The following is a 25511-nucleotide window of genomic DNA, read 5'->3' as shown; positions in this document are numbered from 1 at the left end:
ATTTCTCAGTATACAGGGCTTCAATACTTTCTTTACTGTAAGATGGTGGCTGCAGGGTTTGTCTGTGCCCTTTGTTTTACCATTCCCCCTATTCCTTCTATTAATGCAGCCCAAAATAGCATTTGCCTTTCTTGCAGCCATATCGCACTGTTGGCTCATATTCAGGTTGCGATCTACAACAATTCCAAGATCCTTCTTGTTTGTAGTATTGCTGAGCCAAGTATCCCCCATCTTGTAACTGTGTGCATTTGGTTTCTATTTCCTAAATGTAGAACTTGGCATTTATCCCTATTAAATTTCATTCTGCTGTTTTCAGCCCAGCACTCCAGCCTATCAAGATCACTTGAAGTTTGTTTCTGCCTTCCAGGGTATTAGCTATTCCACCCAGTTTTGTGTCATCTGCAAATTTGATAAGCATTCCCTGAACAGGCCCATACATACCCATTACTATGAGCACATCAGCATTACAAAAACAATCTCATTGTAGCTCAGGAACATAAGAAAAGAAGAACCTGCTGGATCAGACATTCAACCTAACCCAGCATCCTGTTTCCCCACTGTGGCCAATCAATGCCTTGGGGAAGACCTCCAGCAGGGCATGAAGACAATTTCTCCTTACCCATTGTTTTGCTCCAGGCATTTCTATTCAGTCCCAAAACATGGAGCTTCTTTTGCTATCATGTCTAATAACCTTTGAAAGACCCAGCCTTTGTGTGCAATGTTTCCTTGCTGTCTACGCCCACTTATCTTCATTGTAAAAACAAAACACCCTGTAATAAAGCAATTTTGTTATATCAAGATTATTTTTTTGTTGTGTTTTAGTAATGAACTGCAGCTCAAATGTGCATCATTAAAACAACATGATCAAAGAATCCTAATTCATTCATGATATGGTCACATTGAGCTTGCTTTCCCCAACCCCATGTTTTAATAACTTACAATGATTGGATCCAGATTTACACTGGATCAACTAATGAAGAAGGGATTTCCCTGGGCTCTCCTTTCCATGGCAGAGCTTCCATATCCCTGAAAATACTGCAAAGAAAATCACAAGACTGTGCTGAATGGGATTAGCTGTGAGGTGTGGGGGAAATGGGCTTCTTCAAAATAGCCCTCCCTCTTGCAGAAGACAGTTCCTGGATCTAATCCCAGAGGATGAGGATGAGGATGAGGATGAGGAAGAAGAAGAAGAAGAAGAAGAAGAAGAAGAAGAAGAAGAAGAAGAAGAAGAAGAAGAAGAAGAAGAAGAAAAATTTTATAAATTCTCCCAGAAACCAAGTAAGCAGAGGTACCCCATGGGACAGTAAAGTATTAGAGCAGAGGGAATTCTCTCACACAACCTGGTTTCATGGTGATTCCATAATAGAGTGGTGTGGAAGGCAGAAATAACAAAAATGGGGGGGAAAGATGTTGACAACGTGTTAAGCCAAAATAATCCATATTAACATATTTAAACTTGGAAATCATTTATACTCAGCACATTGACTTTTTTGAGCTATGCTTGGTTGCCAGCTTGCATCAAAACCTCTGGTAAACCCATTTGTATGTCTGCTTCATTTATATGCCACCTCTTTCTTTTGTGCTGACTTTCCTCTGCCAAGACAAAGTAGAGGGCCACTAGAGAGCTGAGAAAAAGAATGGAAGAACTAGTAGCAGGTGATACATAGCACTTGTGCTTATCTTAGAACAGCTCAAACAAGCTACATCTGAATTATCCTGATACTGAGTAATTCCAAGTCCAAGTTGGAGGAGTACGGCTCTGGCACTTGCTCCAAGCCTATTATGCAGGATTATTATTATAATTAGTGTCAATGGATGTGGACAACACTATCTCTGTAAAACAACTGCAGGAGAATCCACAATAGATCTGGCAACAGCTGGCTTGTTGAAAAGTACAAAAACACTTTGCATATGACTTCTGTGTGTCCATGTGCCAAGAAGGAAACTCGCCAGTTTCGTTACTTAGGGGAAGAGGAAGAGAGATGGAGCTAGGAAAGTCTTCTCTCTCTCTCTATCTCTCTCTCTCTCTCTGCACTGCCTCAGTGCAATGAAGAAGCCAGTACCAGTAATCACCAAAGTGATTTGAAGGCAAGGCCTGACTGACTGGAAGTGTGCGTGTAATTGCAAAATACTTTTAAGGAAATACACATGTGTGCATGAACGGATGTGTATACATGTATACAATGTATCTCTAGAATATTATTATTACATTAATTAATTAATTAATTAATTGCATTTATATACTGCCCCATAGCCGAAGCTCTCTAGGCGGTTTTAAAAGATTAAAATGATTAGATTAAAAAGACTGAACATTAAAAATCAATATACAAAATTTAAAAACAAAAACATAAAAACTGCTAACATTTAAAGCAATTTTCAAAGACTCAGGGCTCATCTACACCAAGCAGGGTATTCCACTATGAAAGCAGTATGAAAGTGGTATATAAAAAGCAAGATTTACACTACTGCTTTATAGTGGTACTGAAGTACACTGACAACTGTTGGGGCGCATGACACATCTACACCAAGCAGGATATTGCACTATGAAAGCAGTATATGGTATGTATCATTGGGCCCTAACAGTTGTCAGTGCACTTCAATGCTGCTATAAATCAGTCGTGTGGCTCCTGCCTTTTATATACCGCTTTCATATCACTTTCATAGTGCAATATCCTGATGGTGTAGATGAGCCCTCAGCCAGGCCAAAGCTTGTTTTAGAGCTTTGTTAAAAGATGTTTGTTATGGAATGCTGTACAAAGAAGACATTTTGGCTTTAAGCACATCTGAATGCATTTCAAAGTGATTTTTCAGCCCTAGTAACTTGGGCTATGCTCCTCCAACAGATGACTGAAAGACAGAGGACAAGAGCAGTCTGTGAGCACAGTCCACCCGTTGAATGAGGAAGCCATTCTACAAGGGGCTATGCATGAAAATAAGATCAAGAAGCAGAAACAGAATGAAGACACTACAGAGCCCACATGAGTGTCTTCTATTCTTATATATTATTTGTCAGTGTTGTGTAGCTGTTAGCATGTTGGACTAGAACTGGTGAACCCCAGGTTCAAATCCCCACTTAACCATGAAGCTCACTTGAGCCAGGCACTGTCTGTCAGCCTAAACTACTACACAAGGTTGCAGAGAACCATGTATTCCAGTTAAAGTTCTTTAGAGGATTTACATGGAATGAATGAATGAACTAATGAAGTTTTCAGTTATCAAGTTGTGCTTATTTATGAAGTTATTAACCAAAGAAAATAGCATGGACTTTCCAGAAATTTATTTTCCCCACCCCTTTCTTATGGAAGTCTTATCTTGATCCTATGATCTTAACTCAGAACTATATATACAGAAATGTACATAAGATCACAAACTTAGTCTTCAAGTAACTGAATTGGTGTCAGAGTATGACAAATCTGTCAATTTTGTTTTCTCTCAGTTTCTCATTTTTCCCATTTTAAATGCAGTTCACACAAACTTTTAAATACATTTCCATGAAACTTTGTATACATTTCCCTTTACATTTCTCCAAATACATGCATTTGAATGCATTTACCTCATATACATATGTTTGCAAGTAATTATCCAAATATTTAATGTAATTTAATGTTATTTTCTAGGGACGTGCTCCGCTTCTCCTCAGAGCAGAGAATCAGAAGCAAATTGGCCTGCTCTGCCTTGCCCAGAGGCAGAGTAGAAGTGAACCGGGGTCCTGGAGAAGCATGGCGAAGAGAAGCAGCCATAGGCGGAGCGCTTCTCTTTTCGCGGAGCGATCCGCCCACCATTTTGGATAATTTCGCCCATAGGATTGCATTGCGGAAAAGATTAGGGGATAACTGTGTTGTTTTTAAAGCTATCTTTCTGAAATTTTGTGTGCTTAGAGCGTCATGGCTGGGGGTCATTTTGAGCCTACTCTCAGCACTCTCAGGGTGTGGTTTGCTTGCTATAATTTTTTTAAAAATAGGGTAAAAAAAGCAGGAGAGGTACCTTTTTGAAGTGCTGAGAGGCAGATTCAACTCCCAGTCATAATCACCTGATGAAGCATCCTCCAATCCCAAAGTTGGAGGAGAGGATAGGCAAAACGGGATACTGGGAAACTTTTCTTTCTTAGTATGAACGGACTTTTCCCTGTATTTTCTTAAAAAGAATCCCCACCAAATGCACAAACACAACCTGAAATCATATACTAAGCAAATAAATAACAGATAGGAAACACAGCACTGCTACCCATCCTAACCTTGGTGAACAACTGAATAGATGTGGTGCAAGGGGATGAGGTCCCTCCAAAGACTAACCCAGTGGAGAGACTGGAGAAGCTAATGCCTCTCATGAGTTGAAGTGACAGGTAGCTTCTTAATTGGCATATCCCCCTCCCCCTGGGCACGTCCACTTTCCTCTTACTGGTAAAAGAAAGAACAGCCTTTTTAAAAAAAATCTTGTTGTTGTGATTCAGCAACACTGCTGCTTTTAATTCCACCCCTCCTTTATTTGTTTGTTTGTTTATTTATTTATTTATTTATTTATTTATTTATTTATTTATTCCATTTTATATTTACACACCATAGCCCAAGCTCTCCTGGCTTCTCCTCTTCAATGAAGTCAGGCAGGCTTTCATTGTGGTTCAACTCCTTATTGTTGTTGTTGTTATTATTATTATTGCTATTAATATTAATTAGTACTGCTATTATTAACGTTACTATTGTTGCTGTTGTTGTTTAATAATGGCTGTGATCACAGTGCAGTCAATAAACTCTGAAGCAAGGATCACAAAGTTTTACTCTTATCCTCCTAGCCTCCTAGTTATGGGATGCAAAAGAAAAGGCATCTCTCTGTGCTGCTCCCGCCTCACAGGGATGGTTTGCACTACTGGCTTTGAAACTGTCCTTGGCTCACCTCCTTGTGCCCCCAGAAATGTCTGCTGCCTGCCTGCCTGCCTGCCTTCTCCCCGGTGTGCTGCTGTGGTGTGGCATCTGCCGGGACTGACTCCCTCATACTAGATCTATGGCATATCTCTGCCTGGCTCTTTGCCCGCCTGTCCTCCTCTGTGACCACCTCGCAGGGTTGGTTTGCAATGCATTACTGCTGGCTTACAAAGAAACAAGCCATCCTTTGCTCACTCCTTGCGCCCGCCTCACAGGGTTCGTTTGCAATGCATTACTGCTGGCTTAGAAAGAAACAAGCCATCCCTGCCACACTTCCTTGTGCCCCCAGAAATGTCTGCTGCCTGCCTGCCTTCCCTCCCTCCTCCCTTGCCCGCCTCGCAGGGATGGTTTGTGTGTGTCTTGCTTTGACTCAGGGGATAAGTCCTTCCTATGCTCACTTAGACTTTTTGAAGTTCCAAATAAATTTTTCAAGTGTGAAAGAAGATTCATATTTAGGTTTATCTACTCCCCAATTCATGGCATGTTGGGATTTCCTTTGAAATGGCCCCATTGAGCTGTCTGCAGCTTTAAATCCCTGAGATACTGGGGTGTTCAATTTTCAAAAAATCCCCAAAAATCAGGGGAGGCTTGGATTGGCTTGAGTCTTGGCATGCATGTGTATATGTGCATGAGGTGTCATGGTGCCTAACTTGAGGTTTCTAACATGAAAATTGACAGAGATATAGAAAGGGGTGTGTGAATTGGGGTTAGGGGTGCTGCATTAGAGGTTAAAGCCCCCCCCAAAAAATCAGGGGATGATGGAATTTGCTTGAAACTTGCCATGAATGTGGATGTGCCTGCTTCCAAGTTTTTATCTGTCAAAATGTCGGGGAAAAGCCCATGTCTGAAAATGGGGTCTCCGATTTTCAAAAATTCCCCAAAAAACAGGGGAGGCTTGGATTGGCTTGAGTCTTGGAAGGCATGTGTATATGTGCATGAGGTGTCATGGTGCCAAACTTGAGGTTTCTAACATGAAAAATGATAGAGATATAGAGAGGGGTGTGTGAATTTGGATTGGGGGTGCTGCGTTAGAGGTTCAAGCCCCCCCAAATCAGGGGATGATGGAATTTGCTTGAAACTTGCCATGAATGCAGATGTGCCTGCTTCCAAGTTTTTTTCTGTCAAAATATCGGAGAACAGTCCATGTCTGAAAATGGGGTGTCCGATTTTCAAAAATTCCCCCAAAATCAGGGGAGGCTTGGATTGGCTTGAGTCTTGGCATGCATGTGTATACGTGCATGAGGAGTCATGGTGCCTAACCTGAGTTTTCTAATGTGAAAATTGACAGAGATATAGAAAGGGTTGTGTGAATTGGGGTTAGGGGTTCTGCATTGGAGGTTAAAGCCCCCCCAAGATCAGGGGATGATGGAATTTGCTTGAAACTTGCCATGAATGCGGATGTGCCTGCTTCCAAGTTTTTATCTGTCACCGGTGTCATGGTGCCGAATTTGAGGTTTCTAACTTTAAAAGAAAAAAAGTTGTAGGCCTTTTTGTATTTCAATGTAAGCCTGGGGGGGGGGGGGAAGCAGAGCTCCGATCCGGATCCGGAGCTTCGCAGCGAACCGGAGTGGACTATAGGTGGAGCAGAGCGGACCTGATCCGGAAGTTGCGGATCTGGAAGAGAAGTGGATCGGGGGGTCCGTGCACACCCCTATTATTTTCATAAATATATGCATTTTTGTGTGCACCTTTCCATAATGTACACTTCTTTTTTATACATTTTCTGATTGGACAACATGGCAAAATTTGGAGAAGAGTGAATTTTGAAGGTAATTGAGTATTGGTGTAAAACTGTGAAATTAGATATGTTCACATTGAAATGTGAACTGAACAAATTTCTCCCACATCCCTAGTACAGAGAGAACCCAAGAGAATTCTGTCTCTTAACTCTAAGGAAATATAATTTTGTAGGACATCTGGTCATATGCCCAAATGCTTTGGATTATATAATAACTCTAATTAGCTACAGACCAACATATTTTTATTGTTAAAGCAATCAGTTAGTGCATATTTGTGTTTTTAGATTGTTGGTTGTTTTTATGGTCTTCATGATTTTAATTTTAATGAACTGCCCAGAGAGCTTTGGCTATTGGGCGGTATAAAAATGTAATAAATAATAAAATAAATAAATAAATAAATAAATAAATAAATATGAATTTGTAAAACTTGGTTTAGTACAGGGATGTCAGAGCAATCCATTTAGGGAATGTGTTTTCCTAGGCTTGTCTGCCACTTGACTTTGCTTTAGTTCCCGCTATGGTATCCAACTTGATCTCCAGGAATTTGGACTAGTTCACAGATTTTCTGGGCATATTTTTTTTTTAAAAAAAGTTCTGCAATTTGTGCAAATTGCTGAATAATTTGTGCAAATTATTTTATTTATTTATTTATTTATTTATTTATTTATTAAAACATTTGTCTCCCACCCTATATCCCTGGGTTCTCAGGGTGGTGTACAGATAACATCAGAAAATTACAGCTAAATTTGTGCAAATTATGGGTTGTCCTCCAAACTATGGGAACTTTTTTTGCAATTTATGGGTTGTTGGTTTCGCATGAAAATTAGCACAACTCATGCAAATTTGGGTAAAAATTACATAATAATATAAATCATCATGAATTACAGCATTCCACTCTGTACTAGGAATATACCATATACAGACCGTGGGCATGGCTTAAGCAAAGATAAGAATATTGAACTCCCATTGATTTATATGGAAGTGATAAACATAAGTTTAGGTATCTCCCACTGAAATCAATGGGGCTGAAAAGTGCTGAATATTGGATATATCCCACCCCATTCCATGAAATAAGATGAAATTGTGTACATAATATTATATAGAAACTGGTTTTCAGTTACTCATGTTTTTGAAGGATTCTACCCAAATAAAAACTGCACACTAAAGAGCACAAGCAAGGAATAATACCAAAGAAAATGTTGATATATAATCTTTCTGAGGATTTATTATTAACTATCCAGGAAGCAGTACTTGACCCATTTCAGAATTGCTGTAAACCTCAATGGGAGGGCAGGGAAGTATAAGCAAGTTTCCCTTTGTGTGTTATGGGAATAAGAGAGCAAATATTTAAAACCTTCTCTTTTAACAGTGAGCATGATTATGAAATAGTTATAGAGAGTTTTGATGAATATTTTATTTCTAAATGGAGCACAGTTTACGAGAACACATCTCTTCTAGAGAAACTAAAAGTCAGGAAAACAGCAGGCTTTTGAATTAGCAGGATATTGCAAGCTTAATATTGATAAACAAGAACACATCAAGGACAAATGTGTCACTGGATCTTGCTTGCCCTATGAACTGCTATGATGCAGTGGCATTGTCAAAGTTCCAGTGGCACAGGAGAGGACTACTGATCCACTTGAACCAATATAAACAGAATTGTCCTCTTTGAGCAGCAGAACCAACATCAAAATTCCACCCACAAACGGTTTTGACATTCAAGGCAGCTGTTGAAAGGGGACCAATTCCTTTTCAGGTTGAGGTTCATCCCTATTTGGTCCACAGAGACTACCTCTGGACGTGGAGGTTCCATTTAGCTATCATGGCCCGTTGCCAAAGGAATATCATCATCAGCACTCCTCCTCTGTTCCAGTGGGCTTTCGCTCTAAGAGCACTTCCACTTCGGAATTGGTGTCAGGCTATCAGTCATTTCTTGGCAGTGATGAAAATGGAATAACCATTTTGAAGGAGCTATTATATTCATGTCACAACAGAAAATTTGTATGAAGATATGTGGAGGAAGCTACTTTTAGGAATATTTGAAGTTGACTCAGTGACAAAGCTTCTCAAGGTTGTGCAGGATGTAATGTCAATGGCAGTTTGTAATAAGTATATTCAGCATGTGTTCTGCACAATGGGAAATATTTTAAAAATGAATGAAATTTTCTTCATTTTTATGTAGTAAAGGCAAGAACATCAGTACAAATTAAATTCTGATATCTCTTATGGTGATATTTGTGATTATTTAAGCCAGAAACCAGAATTATTTAAGACAGTTTTCTCAAAAACTTATGAATTTAAATTCAAATGTAAAATTATGGAACATCATGTGTGGAATTGTGTAATTTGGCATGTCTGTATTTATTTTACTTTAAAATGAATGCATATTAAAAATGAGATGTGGGATCGAGATCTCCCCAAGGAAGAGAAGAGCCAGAGTCTGTTTCTGTAGAGGGGAGAAAGCAGGATCAATGGCATCACTAGGATAAGAGGGAGAAAATTTCTTTCTTCTCCCCGACTCTACCCACTGTCTTCTGCACCAGAGCTCATGTTCACAAACTCCCCACTCTTACTCATCAACAAAACTAAAGTTAGGCAGAGAAAAGAAAAAATGCTGCATTGGCCAGCCCCACTTTTCCCAGTACTCTTTCTCCAGCAACATTCCTGGCCTCCATGTTTTTCAGCCTCACCTTCTATTTGGCAGTGCAGATAAATTCCAGTTCATGTCCAAAGAGGTTTATAATAATAATAATAATAATAATAATAATAATAATAATAATAATGGTTTTAAAAGTTAATTTCCTATAACTAGATGTAATGACATGGGTACGCTTTCAGATACATATTCCAATGTGTATATGGATGATCATCCTCTTTATGTCCATGGTTCCCAATCCAATTAATATGAATGCCTAGGTACAAAGAAATCCATTTCATTATGCATTAGAAATAGGTTTCTTGCTACAATAGATAGCAAATGTTTTAACATGATGTTAGCACATCAGCCTGCTCTTGGCAGTGGTTTAATCAGTTTAGATTCTTTCACACATGGACAATGATTCAGGGATTTATAATTTGTTTCTAGAACCCTGCATGGGTAGAGATTTTATTAGCAAACACAACATTTACTGATATTTTAATTCCCATTTGGAACAAAGAAGAAGAGATCAAAGACAGAATGGTAATGCCAGGCAGACTTGCTAACCCACAATGATAGGTCTTCCTTAACTTCATAATTATTTTTCTTTGTCAAAGTAAGAAACTGATTAGTTGCATGTCTACAGTTGCTATTGAAGCATATGCTATATATCAGTGCAAATGTATCAGATTAATGTAGGAAAGGCAAATAAATCCATGGAATAATCATGTCAAGCTATATAACGAACGAGAAACTTTAAAATGATACAGTAATGACTGCAGATCCGGTTCTCGAGTTAACACAGTAGAACGGGTATAACAATTTGTGATAGAGTCAACAAACTTATGGTTTATTAAATCTAAATACATAACAATGGGAATGTCAAATTAAATAGTTTACCAACTCACTTAATGATTTCTATTCTTGGGAAATAAGAAAAAAATTGATAGAGTTTATCTGATTTGACAAAGAAAACATAGAGGATAAGCAAGAAAAGCTGTGTAATGATTCAGTGAAGAAATATGAACTGTGAGAAGCAAATGATGGCTATTACCTACATTTTATTTGTGAAAGTGAAAGAAAATGTATTTGCATTACTCTGGGACAGCAGAGCACCACCTAGAGGTTATGAAGCAGAAAAGCAATAAAGGAAAAGCAATGAAAACAAAAGTCAATACAGTGGATGAACAGCCCTGTGAAGAAAATCTCAAACAGGAAGTAACTGCCACCATCATTTCTTCAAATAGTGTGTGTGTGTGTGTGTGTGTGCGTGTTTACCATTTTTAATTATACAACTCTCACTTGTTGTTTATTCGTTCAGTCGCTTCCGACTCTTCATGACTTCATGGACCAGCCCATGCCCTTATTCACTGTGTGTCATGCCTTCCATTTTGATTGCAAGCTTTAGGACTGGGACTTCCATGCTTCTTCTTCTTCTTCTTCTTCTTCTTCTTCTTCTTCTTCTTCTTCTTCTTCTTCTTCTTATTATTATTATTATTATTATTATTATTATTATTATTATCTTTGTAAGCCATTCTGGCAGCCTTTTTAACTAAACAGTGAGGTATAAATGTTGTAAATAAAGTGTGCATGAGAGGATTCATCAGCATTTTTGTGCCCATTTCTCCCAAGGCATGCATTTTTGCAAGTAATTTTCCTAATCTAATGCATTTTGACCATTACTTCCCCTAATTTAAGCATTTTGCACACAGTTTTTGTTAGGAAAACTCTGTGGCCAAACTAAATAAAAACAAGAAATCTCTGCCACTGCCAGCAGTGAGGAAAACATGATCTGCATAAGCATAACTGGGGGACAGAGTAAAGAGAAGGCTGTCTACCCAAAGGTCCTCCAGAGGTCACTGGATCCCTGATCCTTGACCCAGCCTCCCCTGTTCCCTGACCCAGCCTCCCATGCATCCCTCAGGGCTGAAAAGGTTGTGCACCCCTGCCTTCAAGTAACCAAGGCTTCAACTGGCATACCAGCCAGGCCAATTGGAAACTCTCTGAATGTTTTCAGGAATCTATCAGATTCTACCTGTCACCAGGGATAGACTATTTGAATAAATTCACCAACCCTGTAGGGCATAGAAGCAGCTACTCTTCTTTCCAGAAAATGCTCAAGACAACAGAGTTATAGGTCTGTCTCCCACTCTCCCCTTTGTTGTAGAATGATTTCAGTGGAAATGGGAATCAGTGAGTCATGTGAATGAGCCTTCAGTTATAAGGAAGGTTACAGTCAATCATTTACTTGCCCATGTATCCTAAAATATTCCATTTTACAGGATTTCCCCAGAAATATATTTTGTCTCCAATATGTTTCTTCAATATGAAAGCCCAACACTACCTGTCATAGTTAATGACTTTAGTACTTGTCAGAGATAATGACCTTGCTACAACAGAATGCATGTAATGGCTAATATCTATATTTTAATAGTAGTATGAATCAAATTTCCACTGTTCATAGAACAGCCGCCAGTAAAAAAAAAAAAAAAAGGCTATCCAAATTGCAGAGCAGAGTCAAAGGGAAGAAGATTCATTTTCAACTTATCTAAATTATGTAACATCTTGAACAAATATACACTGTTGGAATCAGAAAAGTTGTATATTTTATTCATAAGAACAAGTGGCCTTTATCATAAATAAACAATTTTAAAAATAGTTTTCAAAGCAAAACACAGTATATAACTTTAAGGAAATTTACATCTTTTGTGAACACATCCTTTTGACCATAATATGTGCATAGCTTCTCTTGTCACAGAAATTTGGTAGATGCTTCTTTTACAGGTACAACCTATGGATATGTGGGGGGGGGGAGGAATACATTGGAGACAACTCCCAAAATATTTTCCACAGCTACAGCATAAGATCTGTAATTACCATGATCACATCTCAATTCATTGGTACTCTTCTCCTTGTCTACAGCATGCTGAATTAGGCACATCCTGGAAAACTTCATCCTTGAGCCTGGATTGGCTATTTCCTTGGGTGGAAGGAGCATAAGGATATAATTTCCACTATCCCTGGGAGAGTGTTATGACAGAAGGGGATGTCTAGATGATAAACCTTTCATACTCGTTCCACTCTCCTAAGTCCTACCTGCCAAACCTAACAGTAACAATTAATGTTAGCTTCTTTTTAATGCTTAAGGGGATGCTTGGGCCCAGAAGTCAAAATCCCCTCTGCTGAATTTAACCTCTGATGGGTGCTGCTTATCTTACTCAGAACTGTACTCATTATTCCAAGAGTCATTCACAACAGATTTGTATACAGGCACTTCACTACTGGCAGTTTCATTTTCGATCCTTTCCTGATGCTCCTTAACATGGAATTCACTTCCTTCACAGCCGCTACACTTCCACTGCCACGGAGTGTTCCATGATTTAGGTGAGATTTATATTCAATACATCAAATCATTTGCTGTTAGCTTAGGTGATTTAGAACTGGGGAGGGGAGACTTGGACTCTGAAGCATAATTTTAGTTTCAGAGTGCTTTTCTCATTCTTCAAGCTGCCATCCATTCAACCTTAGCATTAATAATACAAGAATTTGAAAGCTGAGTTTTAGGGATTACATTTTTAGGGTTGGGTCCAGGACCTGCCTTCTGCTGACAGAAGAGAAGAGCTCTACTGACAGAAGATGACTCTGCCTGATTTTAGGAGATGTGCCCTATCCCTGACTACTACAGCCTGTGTTGCATTTTCTGGGGGTGGGAGGGGCTGCTGTGGGGAGGAGAAGAAGAATCTCAGCATGCGCCAAAATCTGGATCCAACAAATAAAATTTAGTATCATTCCTATAGGGGGAGGGGGTTATGAAATATTTGATGACATTTATGTAAATAAATGAAGTTTGTCACAAATGAAGCTCTCGTTTTCAGATATCCAAAGATACATCACTTTTAGCTAAGCTACTGCTTCCTGCTGTTTTCTATAATAGAAGAAACTAATTACATCCTATTTCTCTAATAAAGTTCCCCGGGGACAATATATCAAGGGTAACTTTTTCACCCAATAAAAAAACCTCTTGGAGGGGATGGTCTCCCCACTGAGTTTTACTCCATCTATGACTTAAATGGAATTAATTTAATCAAAAAGGAGTTAGAAAAGGTAAGACAAATGGATTCTTCATCAATGCAATGTAGAAAAAAGAGGAGAAATAAAGTTAAGAAATCCATAGTTAGCAACCATAAACTGGATTTACCAAAAATAAATAGATTGAAAACCTTTTTTTTTCAATAATTGAGGAATGAAACTAATATTTATGCAAATACTACATTCATCTAAAATGTACGGAACCAATCTTGCAGTTGGCCCTGCACAAAGAGGACAAGGTGTCAAAACATCCATCAGTGCAAATGGATCTTGGGCGATATGCCCTCAAGATAGAACTCATATGGATCCTCTCCTTCTGTGACACAGCTGTGCTAGGCAGATATCTGCACAGGAGGCCATGGTGTATTGGTAGGGGATCCATTAACTAAACCTTTCACTGCTTCTCACAGTTTGCTTCAACTTGGACCATGTGGAGGATTTAGCTCGAGCCAAGTTATAAAGTGTCATGACAGAGTGGACGTTGCAAATCCAAAATTTGTGTATTCCAACCATTACTTTTGTTTAAAATAATGGGGTGTATCCAATGTTAGTCTAATTTAAGTCTTATTCATTTCAGTTGGTCTCCTGTAAGTAAAACTAACATTGGATACAGCCCGATATTTTAATTGGTTTCTATAGTTATATCAATTTCAACAAACATTAACACTAAACCACTGCAATACAATGAGGTTGCTTGTCTGTGTTACCCTCTTGAAGTTCCCTCTTTTCTTTTTTAGTAAAGGGCAGGATCTACACTACTGCTTTATAACAGTTTATAATGGAATTTACAAATGTTGGGGCCCAGGAAAGATTCCATATACTGTTTTCAAACTGTTTTCAAAATGTTATATCCTGCTAGATCTGGCTCTGGCATGTTTGTGAGTGAGGGGCGGACGCAAGAAAGAAGACACAGACACCAGAGCTTGGGTAAACTAGGGCCTCTTTATTAATATCATGTAATCACATCCCTCCTAGGATCTGCTCGTGAAAGTGCGGGAATACTTCTATCGCTCAGGCCTGTTGCCTGTAAAGGGCGAGCCTCTCTCAAAAGCCAGAAGCCGGTACCCCAGCTTCTTGCTCATGTGACACTCTGAAAGTGTGGGGAGACCACACCTTTACACCCCCGCTCACTGCCATAAGGGACAGTGAGTGAATGCAGCCAGAATGGTCTCCAAAGGCACACCATATCCTGACACGTGAGCCGCGTAGCCCCCGAGGAGCAGGTCCTCCGGATATGCCGATCACCGCCAAGGGTGCCAGAGGGCTTGCTGTCCCTATCATACCTTTCATTCCCGCACATTCCCTGCCACAAAAGGGGACCAAGCCTCCGCTTCGGTCCCCTTTCCCCCACCAACCCGGGAAGAAATCCCGCAGTCCTACGTGCAGATCCAGCAGGAAAATATCATTTCCTGCTTCAGAGAGATGGACACCATCGGCCCGATACAGCTCAGGTCTGTGTAAAGTTATTGATGGGTGTGAAATAACCCATCCTCGTTTACCATGGAGAAACAATCTGCTCCCTATTAACTTTACTTACGGCCCTATTTAAGCCCCTATTGTCATTTCCCTTGCGCCAATTGCGCCGAGGCAACATAGCAGACCAGACGATCCACGTCAGTGGCCATCGTCTCCAAATGTAGTCAAAATCATGCATAGCTTGTAGAATAAGGGCCTTCCCTTTCAACAAGCCCAAATCATTGCCCCCGAGGTGTATGACCAACACCTGCAGCGGGGTGTGACTACACTCGTATTGGTATAACAGATGTACAAGACCTCCCCAACGCAATCCTCTCCGTCCAACCCATTGAACGGAAACCTCCAGACCAAGCCCCAACTGAGAGCCCATGGCTGTATGTGATTCTCTTCGACTGGTCCAGAATACCATACCGTGCCCACAGATGAGAATTTGTGAGAGGTCCGGTCTTGTAAATGTATCTGCTGAAAAGAACAAACTATTATTACTGCAAAATGGTCATTAACGAACGTAAACCCTAAAGGCAGAGGAACGCCATCTACCAATGGCTCGAATTCTGGTTTCCTCAAACCCAACTTTAGCAGCTGTGGATGCAGCTCCAATTCGAAAAGAATGTTTTCCAAATTGGCCCATTGCTGACAAGGCCTTTCTAGCTACAGACCAAAACTGATACTTGGTCAAGGGGGATTTGTCCATGTGTCGAAAAAGAAAACCTGGGGCCAATCCCCGAGAAAATAAATATGTTCTTATTGCAGATACTGGACAAACTTCCCTCCTTTGTGCTGTAGCCAGAATGATGCTGGCGCCTCTCCTTCTCTGATCAGTCTTAGAGCATCTGAGCTGAATCTTTAATAAACTATTTGCTAGGGATACTTCATTGACCTGCAAGGCTTTAAATGAAGTATCCTTCTTAGAACTAGCCAAAACCTCGCTGACCCTAAAAACACTAAAGAATAAAATTAAAGCACTTGCATGGAAGAGGTCTTGTTCCTATGGAGAGGAACACAGAATAGCCCATTGTTCTCTGAGTCCCATTAAAATTTCCTGGGTAATAGGTCTGCGCCTGTCCGGCATGGTAGGGGAAGACCTAACCCAGCCCTCCAACATTCTCCTAATTCTAGTATCAGTAGTTGTATCCAGGTAGCCCAGACTCTTGGCCTCAAAGGAAAGCCCGGCTAGCTTTCCTTTCAAAGTCCTGATTGAAATACCTTTACGGTGTAAGTATACACAAAATTGCATAAGATGATCAATGGGAATTGGCCATATAATTGCCATTCCCATTGATTTCCTTAAAGAGTGAAATTCCCTACCTGCGCGTTCATATAACGCTCTGGTACCTGGGGCCACAGATCTCCTCATGGCTTCCATCGCCTCGGCTCTCCAAGATCCCAAAGCTGCTTTGGCATGGGATCCGGGTCCAGATGTGTTGTAGGGGCCAGCTCCCGGAATCTGGGGATCTCGTTACACGACAAAGCGTCAGTGACTCCATTATCCAAACCCCAGAACATGGTGAGCATAAAATATAATATTATACTTTAGGCAATGCAGAGTCATTGCCCTAACCAGCCTCATTACACGCATATTTTTGGAAGACAATGAGTCAACTATTTGGACTGTTGCCTGATTGTCGCACCAAAAATGGATGGATGAATTGGCTAAGAAATCCGCCCATAATTAGATTGCCACTGTGATAGGAAAGAGTTCCAGGAACGTAAGATCCCAGCCAGTGCCTGCTTCCTTCATTTTTGGGCCATTGCTGAGCACACCAGCGATCCCCCAAGATCACTCCAAATCCAACAGATCCAGATGCGTCCGAAAATTTTAATTGTGCTTCCAATAACAGATCTGTTCTCCAGAAAGATATGCCATTGTACTGTTGAAGGAAGGAGGCCCAGACTTGGAGGTCTGCTCTCAATTCCATAGATACACGAATGCGATGCATGGGGTGTTTTATCCCTCTCATTGCATCACACAATCGTCTAAAAAAGGCTCTAACCAGGGCTATCACTCTACAAGCAAAATTCAGGTGTCCAACAAGTTCCTGAAGTTGTCTTAGAGTGATTTTACGTGCCTTACTTACATTTTCAATCATGCTTCTCGGGATATCTAACTTATCCTTAGGGAGGCTACATGACTGTCTGTTGGAGTCCAATTGTATTCCAAGAATGTTAGACAAGTGGTGTGCCCTTCGGTCTTTTCTTGTGCCAAAGGGACACCCAAACTGATTGACAGGGACTCACATTCCTATCATGAAGTGGGCGCATTGCGGGGAATTAGGTGTCCCAGCAGATAGAAAATCGTCCCAAAAATGGATAGGGTTCTGTGATCCCGTCCTACGCTGGTGAATCAATCGAAATTCCCCCGGCGATTTCTTTGGTACTATGGCCAAAGGTGATACTCTTAAAAATGGTAACGGTGTGTGTGTGTTTAAATGGACCTAGAACTCTACCAGATTCCACCTCCTTAGCAATCTTTTCCAAAACCACCTGTTCCATTCCATGAATAGACGCTTGGTTTTTGAAAAGACTGGCATCCTCGGGCCTTGAAAAGGAATTCCAAAACCAAACATAAAACCGTTAAACAGAGCCAAAGCATCATCACGACGAGGATAGTCTCGTAATAACAATGACAGCTACTGAATTTTAATTGGACTGGGGCCCTTTTGATAAAGGGCCGGGGTTATGAGGCTTATTGCCTGCCTGGGGGTCCCTTCCTCCTTTGGTCCCTTTGATTCTAGGGCAACCTGAGTAAGGATGGGCACCCCCGCAAACAGAACATTCATGCTTAAATTTACATTGCGTACGCAAGCACGTTCCTTTGGAGCTAAATTCCCAGCACAGCAATCGGGGTTGAACCGCTTGCCCGGTGGGCACACGAGATTGTGTAGACCCCACCGGGTGAGATAAAATGTGTCCGGTATCAGCCCTCTCTCCCGAAATTGTTTTGGCAGGGGTCATACATTGCAGACACAATTCTGGCTCCTTGACATCCCATTTAATGTCAGGGTTGAACTGGGCTTTCAATCTGAATGCCCTATCATACCCAAGCCAGGCTGGGCCCAAATATTCCGTATAGCACCTAAATATAATATCTAGGTACTTGACCAAATCTGTGGCTTTCTCTGGGTGCTTTTGTAAAGCCACACCAAAGAAAATAATATATCCAGCTAACCAATTAGCCCATGTCCTTTCTACTTTCCTCTTTACACTACGTTCTTGTTCCCTGTCTTTGTCTTTATCCTTATCTTTTTGTTCTTCTTCCCTAAATAGTAAAGAAAACAAATCTACAAACTCCCCTTTCCATATCTTCTCTTTAGTAGCGGGCAACAAATGATATCCTACTGGAGTAGAAATGGCACCATAAGGGATTGTAGATCCTTGCGCTGATGTGTAAGGATCACCTTTTGCCACTTCCTTACTAGGTACTGTCTCTGTTTGAGTGGTTTGGGATGTAGTGATTGGGCTAACTTGGAGATTATTGCTCACTGGCACAGAGACCGTCTGCGTCTCAGCAGTATTCTTTGCTTGAGGACTGATGGATGTCTGCCATACAGGGGCACAAGCCTCAGAAATTGTCTGCTGAGGGGTGACTGGTTCCTGGTTCCTCTCAAATTCAATGGGACGAGAAAAAGGCCAGAATGGGCTCATAGCCCATGGTGAAAAGTCCCACTGAGAGATTGGTGATGCGGATAAACCTGCTGTGGTGCGAAAGTACTCACTGTGTCCTGCACTACTAAAAGCCAGTGGATTGGATACTGCATCTTCTATGGCTGCAGTAGCTTGGCCTTCAAGATGATGGTCCTGGTCTGGATCTGTTGAGCCTACAGGTTGCACCATAGGCTGAGGATCAGCAGATTGTTCTGAAAGAAGAACTTGCACTGCATTATTAGCCCTCTTACCCTTGCTTATATTACTAGCACTATTCTGTTTGCTAGCTTTTAATTGTTGTTTCAACATGGCATTGTCCTGTTCCAACGCTGCAATGCGCTGTAAGACTAAAGCCATACTATCCCCTTCTTCATCTGATGAAGAAGCTAGAGGTGCAGGAGGAGGGCACTTAGCCAAGGGGCGTGGCGCACGGCCCTTGCCCTTAGGCCCTCTATGACCTTTCTTGGAAGGCATACTTAAAATAGGCCCTCCTGTTATACAATATAAAGCAAACATCAAATTTTTTAAAATAAATTAAATTATATATATGAATTAGGTACACAAATTAAATAATTATAACTCCAGGGGGAACAAACAATAGTACTGCAGCAAAAGATTGGGCAAACTAAACAATTCCAGAGAAAAAACAGCAAACAAACACACAGGAATGTATTTAACAAAAGTGAAACTAGAATTAAATTGCTCAAATTGGCCTCCCGTCCAAACCCTGCCTAGACGCAGCCCTGCTTAGCTTCAGCGGAATGGCTGGCTCCTATATGGGCAGATGATTTAGATACAGGGAGATGCTAGCTGGAAGAAGAAAGCCCAAAAAAGAAAGAAAAAGAAAGAAAATCACAGGTAAGCCACGCCGCGCAGCTATGGCTTAAAATGGTTGGCTCTTATGCATTCAAGAAGCCCCCCGACTAGTTAAATACTGCAAGGCCAACCGCCTGAATGCACAGAAAGGGTCTGGGCCGCGTGGGCCACACACGTGGCAGAAGGCCAGAAGCAGGGACCAGTGAAGATGACCAAAGAATGGTAAGGGGGGGAACCGTGGAGGGAGGGGGGGTTGGCAGATCAGGGCTGGGACCAGGAACGAGTGGGACGAGAAAAGGAACAAGTTTGTCCCGCAAGGTGACCAACCGTCCCTACTGGGAATATGGTGGGTGGCAAGGGCCAGGCCAGAAGCCCGCCCGAAGGCAGCCCCAAGACCTGTGAGCCCCTTTTAGACCTCCCCCCTTGCTCCAAACCGCTGCTATAAATAAAGAAGAACGCTGCCATCGCCGCCCGCAAAAGCCGCCAAGCCGCCGATTTTTCAGAGAGAAAAGCGTCACTGCCGCAGTCAAGCCGCCAGGCCGCTGATTTGCTGCCGTTTTGCCACCGTGCCACCGAAGATGCTGCAGAGCCTCTCCCGTCCGTGCTGTCCGATCCACAGCCGGAAACGAAAGAGGCCAAGGACTCGTGTGGGGCTGCCTTTTATAGGCATGCCCCTGCCCAGGCTACACGAGGCTCCCAGTCTGAGCCTCGTGAGCGTCTTCCCCTGGCGCCGCCCTGGCTACAAACCTTGGCCTCCCACCCAAACCGTTGGTTGGGCGGGAAGCGTCTTTTGCCTAATAAAGGAAGAAAGCATTTCTTTCCTGACAGATAAGTGAGATGATGGTGGGATCAGAGTCCCAGCCCCTTTGTTGATCTATGATATAATTGGAAAGAAGTTTTCAAGACAATGGTCTTGCTCAGCTGTACCTCTCGTCAGTCTTCTTTCATGAACCAGCAAATGAAATGGAATTGAAAGGATCCGAATAAGTTCCCATTCCCAGATTCTGCAACCACAAACTGGTTGTTGCATCTGGATACCCAAACCTTCTTAATCCACTGGACATGGCAAAGAATCACTGGCTTCAAAGGCTGCAACACATACACCCCAGTTTGGCTGGTCCCTGTCCCCCATGGACAAGTATGGGGTCAGGATGCACTTGAAGACAATCCTGCACCATGCCCTATATTCTTAATGAAAAAGATTTGGAAATTTACATGTAACGGAATGATAAAACATGCCAAAACTTGGTTAATGCCAGGCTGTTGATATTGCAGGCATTGTATTGTTATTTGTAAGTACAGTCTCACTGGACTACTCTTTTTGAGAACAGGGATAATAACCTGCTTATATCATCAGCAGTTAAAAGCTAAACCTTTAATGATAAAGAATAAAGTACAATGGTAAAGACTTTCATTAATAAACTTGGGGCAATATGTAATGGAAATATCCCCCTTTCAACACCCCTTATTCATTGTTATTATGTGTGCTATATTATTATTATTATTATTATTATTATCATCATCATCATCATCATCATCATCATCATCATCATCATCATTTATATACCACCCCATAGCTAAAGCTCTCTGGGCAGTTTACAAAGATTAAAACACTGAACATTAAAAACCAAACATAACCTGTTACAATTTTAAATACGCTACAGGCATAGGAGGTTTTCCTTGGGAGGATTCACCCAAATGCCCTCAGAAACTTTTCAAAATAATTTCCCAACAGAAGGAAAAGAAAGCCTTGTTGATCCATAATACTGATTCAGTTATCGGCAATTTAGGGCTCTTGCAAGTGTATTTACTGTTGCAGAGGATTCTAGTATCTTCATTTATTTGTATTTCCTGTTAAATTTGTACACTGCTTTTGTCTCACCAATTTGTACACTGCTTTTGCTTCCAAGTTCTATGTGTTCAGACAGTTTTCAAATTCCCATATATAGACCCTTTCTTATTTTAGTGGTGCCCATGGACTTTTAAAATATGTCCCTCCCCATCTTTATTGTTTTTTGGCACTGCCCTGATGGACCAGTCACTAACCTCAGCTTCAGGCAGAAATAAGAGGCTTTGGTTTCCTTGGAGTGTAGAAGCAATCCCTCCTGCTTTCTTCCCCAGAATAAATGACCTGGTTACTCATTTTGTCCCTTACATAATTGCCTTCTACTCTCAGCCATGGTCTTTGCTTCCTTGCTTTGCTTCCTTTGCTTGAATTCATGTATTCATTCTAATTCATTATTCATCCTCTGGATTTTGAGCCATTTGCTCTGTAAAAATATGCAATCTTATTACTTCATTATGGATAGCAAAGTCCATCACACTCCCTAAACATATGTGTAGTTAGAGAGTGTAGGCTGGACTTTATCACTGTAAGAGAAGCAAATTAACTAGCGTCTATAGCTGCTGATATTCTGGATAGCCTTCATAATTAAGGTGTGTTGATGTTGATCTTTGGTCAGTCAGGATGGTGGAAGTGAATTACTGACTGTATTGGACAAGATGAAACCTCATTTACTGGCTTATATGCAGTCTTCAAGAAGAACATTAAAGACAAGAAAGGTTAAGGATCTGTAGTCTCAAGAAATAAGTATTACTCGCTCTTATCTCCTTGCAGATTTTGCAGACATCTAAGACATGATTTTAAAACTGCTAACATTTTAAAAATCAACCATATTGCATTAACAAGACAGTGCTTATATAATCCATTATAATTCATTGTAAGAATAAGCCAACTCAGAAGAAGTTCCAGCTTCTGATGAAATCTGCTGGTTTTGACAGCAACATCTTTTGAATGACCTAAGGTTTTAGTAGGACTAACCTTTTCTCATGAATACTGCATCAAGACCAGGCCAAATAGGGTCATATAGTCAGGTCACTTCTTTCTCACTCCAACCCCTCCCCGCAATACTGCTTCATGTGCCCTGATTTTATCTGAAGCAATTTGATGAGTTTGAAAAATAAGGGCAAATATATAAATAATAATAATAATAATAATAATAATAATAATAATAATAATAATTTGTTGCAAATCACGCCCTTACTTGTAATTTGGAGCATTATAGTATAGCAGGCCTAGAGCTCCATTACAGCTAGAGAGAAGTACTGAGTTTAATTTTGTTGTCATTTTCTTCCAAAGGATTCATCCCTTACAGGTCCTAGTTCTGTGTGACACAAAATGCCTTCTATGCTACCTCCTGATCTCCAACCTATGTGATCACTGGGGTAGAGTTACCATCCTTAAAGGACGGAGGACTCTGTCACAGGCAGCATTCTTTTAAGTGCTGTTTAAGAGAAGTTCTTAACCATTCACTTATGGACCCGAAGTGTAGCAATTGTTATGTTAAAGTTCCCAACTTCTTTTTTATACCATGCAAGCCAAGGCTGGGGAACGTCAGGCCCAAGGACCAAACCTGGCTCTCCAGAGGTCCCAGTTTGGACCTTCAGGATTCCTCAGATGGCCCTTCCCCTGACCCTACCCCCTTTCCCCAAGCATCAACTATTTGGTGGTTTTCCAGCAGAACTGGGGGGGGGGGTTTGGCGGGGTTGGCCCTGCCCCCTTTGCATTCGCCCTGCCCACCACTGAAATGTGGCCCTTGAGAGCATCTCTGAAATTGAATTTGGCCCTTGTGAATAGGTGAAAGCAGCCACTTTGAAAAGAGAATTCCACAACTTCATGGAAAATAGGACTGTTGAATGCTATGTGCCATGATATCAGACTGAGGCTGCAGATGGTAGAGGGCAGGGAGCAGTGGAAAGGTATTGAAGGATGTAGCTCCAGGGGCCACGTGGCCTCCTTGTACCCTTTAAGCTAGCCTGATGACTTCAGATGAAGTAGAGGATATTGTCCTGCTATCAATGCTGAAATAAGATTCAACCATCTGTCTGGTTGGCTTCTATATGTGGAATGGAGAGTATCATCTTGTCCTTTGCATCAGGCAGCAAAACATTTTAGGCTTGTGGACCTCTTTCCCCCTTACATTTTGGCATGAACATCATTTACAGTCTTTTTACATTGGTTACTGTTTAGTGGCCAAGGTTAAGTAGGTCCTCAGAGATCTTGGTCAGTTTATTTAAAAGCTTTATGCTTTAAATGTTGTTACTCACCCTCTGGGATAGTATAATGTTTAACAATCCTATAAATATTAAGCAATGTGGAAAGATTCCCACAGTATTAAACGGTTGTATGTCTCCCCACCCCCACTGAACATTGTCTGTGAAGATGCATTTTTTTGAAAAATAGTCTAATGGAGGAGCTTCAGCATTTGACTCAAAGACTGCACTTATGACAGCAGAATGCCATTATTGGCTCCACTACTGAATGGGTGGTTTGAAGATGACGGCCAATCTATTTTATGTTATGCTTTTAAGCCTTTGTAGAATTTAACCACTCTCTTCATTCTCTGTTGCTTTCATGAGGAAATATTTCATCAAAATACCAATAATTTGGAACAATCATAGACTAAATTCTGTAGTAGGCAAGAGCAGGGGGTATGCAAAGCAAAGTACCCTTCAGGTAAACTTGACCATCATTTATGTTTCTGAAGGGCCCTTCTGAGCCAGGGAAGAAAGCTTTGCCAGGCCAGCTGTACCATCATTTTATTTATTAATCACATTGATATCCTTCCTTTTTTCCAAGAAACTCAAGGCAGCATCCTTGAACCCGAGACCATTTTTATCCTCATGAGAACCCTTTAAGGTAGGGTAGGCAGAGAAGCAGGCCACCCAGAATACTTCAATTCTGAGTGCGGATTTGAACCTAAGTCTTCCCAGTCCTAGTCCAACACTCTGCACCTTGAAAAGCTCCTTTAGAGTTCTGACTGGTTCTGACTGAAACCCAGAGTGGATTCATCAACCCATTGACATGAGAGCCACCAGCCTCCACTGGCTAGTAATAAGGCCAGATGTAGCCTTTGACCTATTTTCAAAAGTCCTTTGCAAGTTATCAGTCAAGACTTTGGGGAAGAGTAATCTGTTCCTTATTTGGCAGTTTGCTGGGTGTGGGGTAGGTATATTGTGGGCAGTCAACTGGGTCCAGGAGTCCAACAGACTCCCCTGTGTTCCCCCCAGGCCCAGTCTGACTCCCACGGCATGTTCATGGGCTTGCAGGTTGAGTGCCCACAGCCTGCTGAGTGCCTGTCCGTCCTCATCTGGAGGCTCCATTGTGCTTGACAATGGAGACTCTCAAAATTATGTAATTTCTTTCATTGCATAAATGGGGGCTGTAAAGACCCTTTATAGCTCCTATTTACACAATGGGGGAAATTACATATTTTCTGAAGCCTCCATTTTTACACACGATGGAGGCTACAGACAAGGATGGATGGGCTCACGATGTTGTTGGATGCTTGATGACCTGCAAAAGAAGTTTGTGTGGCACTGCATGTGGGGTGAACATCTGATGAGTAGGGTCCAGGTTAGTTCACCCTTCCCTAGTGAGGGAAGACACAGAGAGAGAGATGACAAGGGTATGGCAGAAAAAGAAAGAGGGAGAGGGAGAGGAGAGAAAAGGAGATTGCATGAAGAGAGAGAGAGAGAGAGAGAGAGAGAGAGAGAGAGAGAGAGAGAGAGAGAGAGAGAGAGAGAGAGGTGGTAGCCCCAAACACTTTTGCTTCTGGCCTCATCAATTGCTGGTTTCGGCCCCACCTTTCAGTTGCATATGGCTCCTGACAGCTTAAGGGAATGCGACCCCAACACAAAAAAGATTTCCCTCCCCTTTCCTAGATGAACTTGGCTGCCAAGATATATCTTTTTCTGGGGTCCTTTTCCAGGTGCTCCTACATTGAGGATGGAAAAGTTGAGGCACCAACTAGCAAAGGAGCCTTTCTGGGATATTGTCTTAGTTGAGAATTCCTTTCCCAAGGGATCTTCCTGGCACCAACATTTCTATCTTTTCAATACCTGAGCTTTGAATATGATTTCTAATCTTTCATCCATATTTATACTGTGTGTGTGTGTGTGTGTGTGTGTGTGTGTGTGTGTGTGTGTAAAATACACACACACACACACACACACACACACACACACTGGGGGAAGGGTATGTTTATTGTTAACTCAAGCTTATTAGCTCCCCAATATACAATTCAAGTCCACTGGGGGGTTAGGGAGCTTGGGGCATGCTCATGTGAGAAGGGGCTTTTTGCTAAGGAGTTAGCAGGGCAAGGAACAAGGGAAGCCATAACTATACTC

The sequence above is a fragment of the Elgaria multicarinata genome, chromosome 5 (genome assembly GCF_023053635.1).
Source record: "Elgaria multicarinata webbii isolate HBS135686 ecotype San Diego chromosome 5, rElgMul1.1.pri, whole genome shotgun sequence".
Taxonomy (NCBI): Eukaryota; Metazoa; Chordata; class Lepidosauria; order Squamata; family Anguidae; genus Elgaria; species Elgaria multicarinata.
This window is presented reverse-complemented; position numbering follows the sequence as displayed.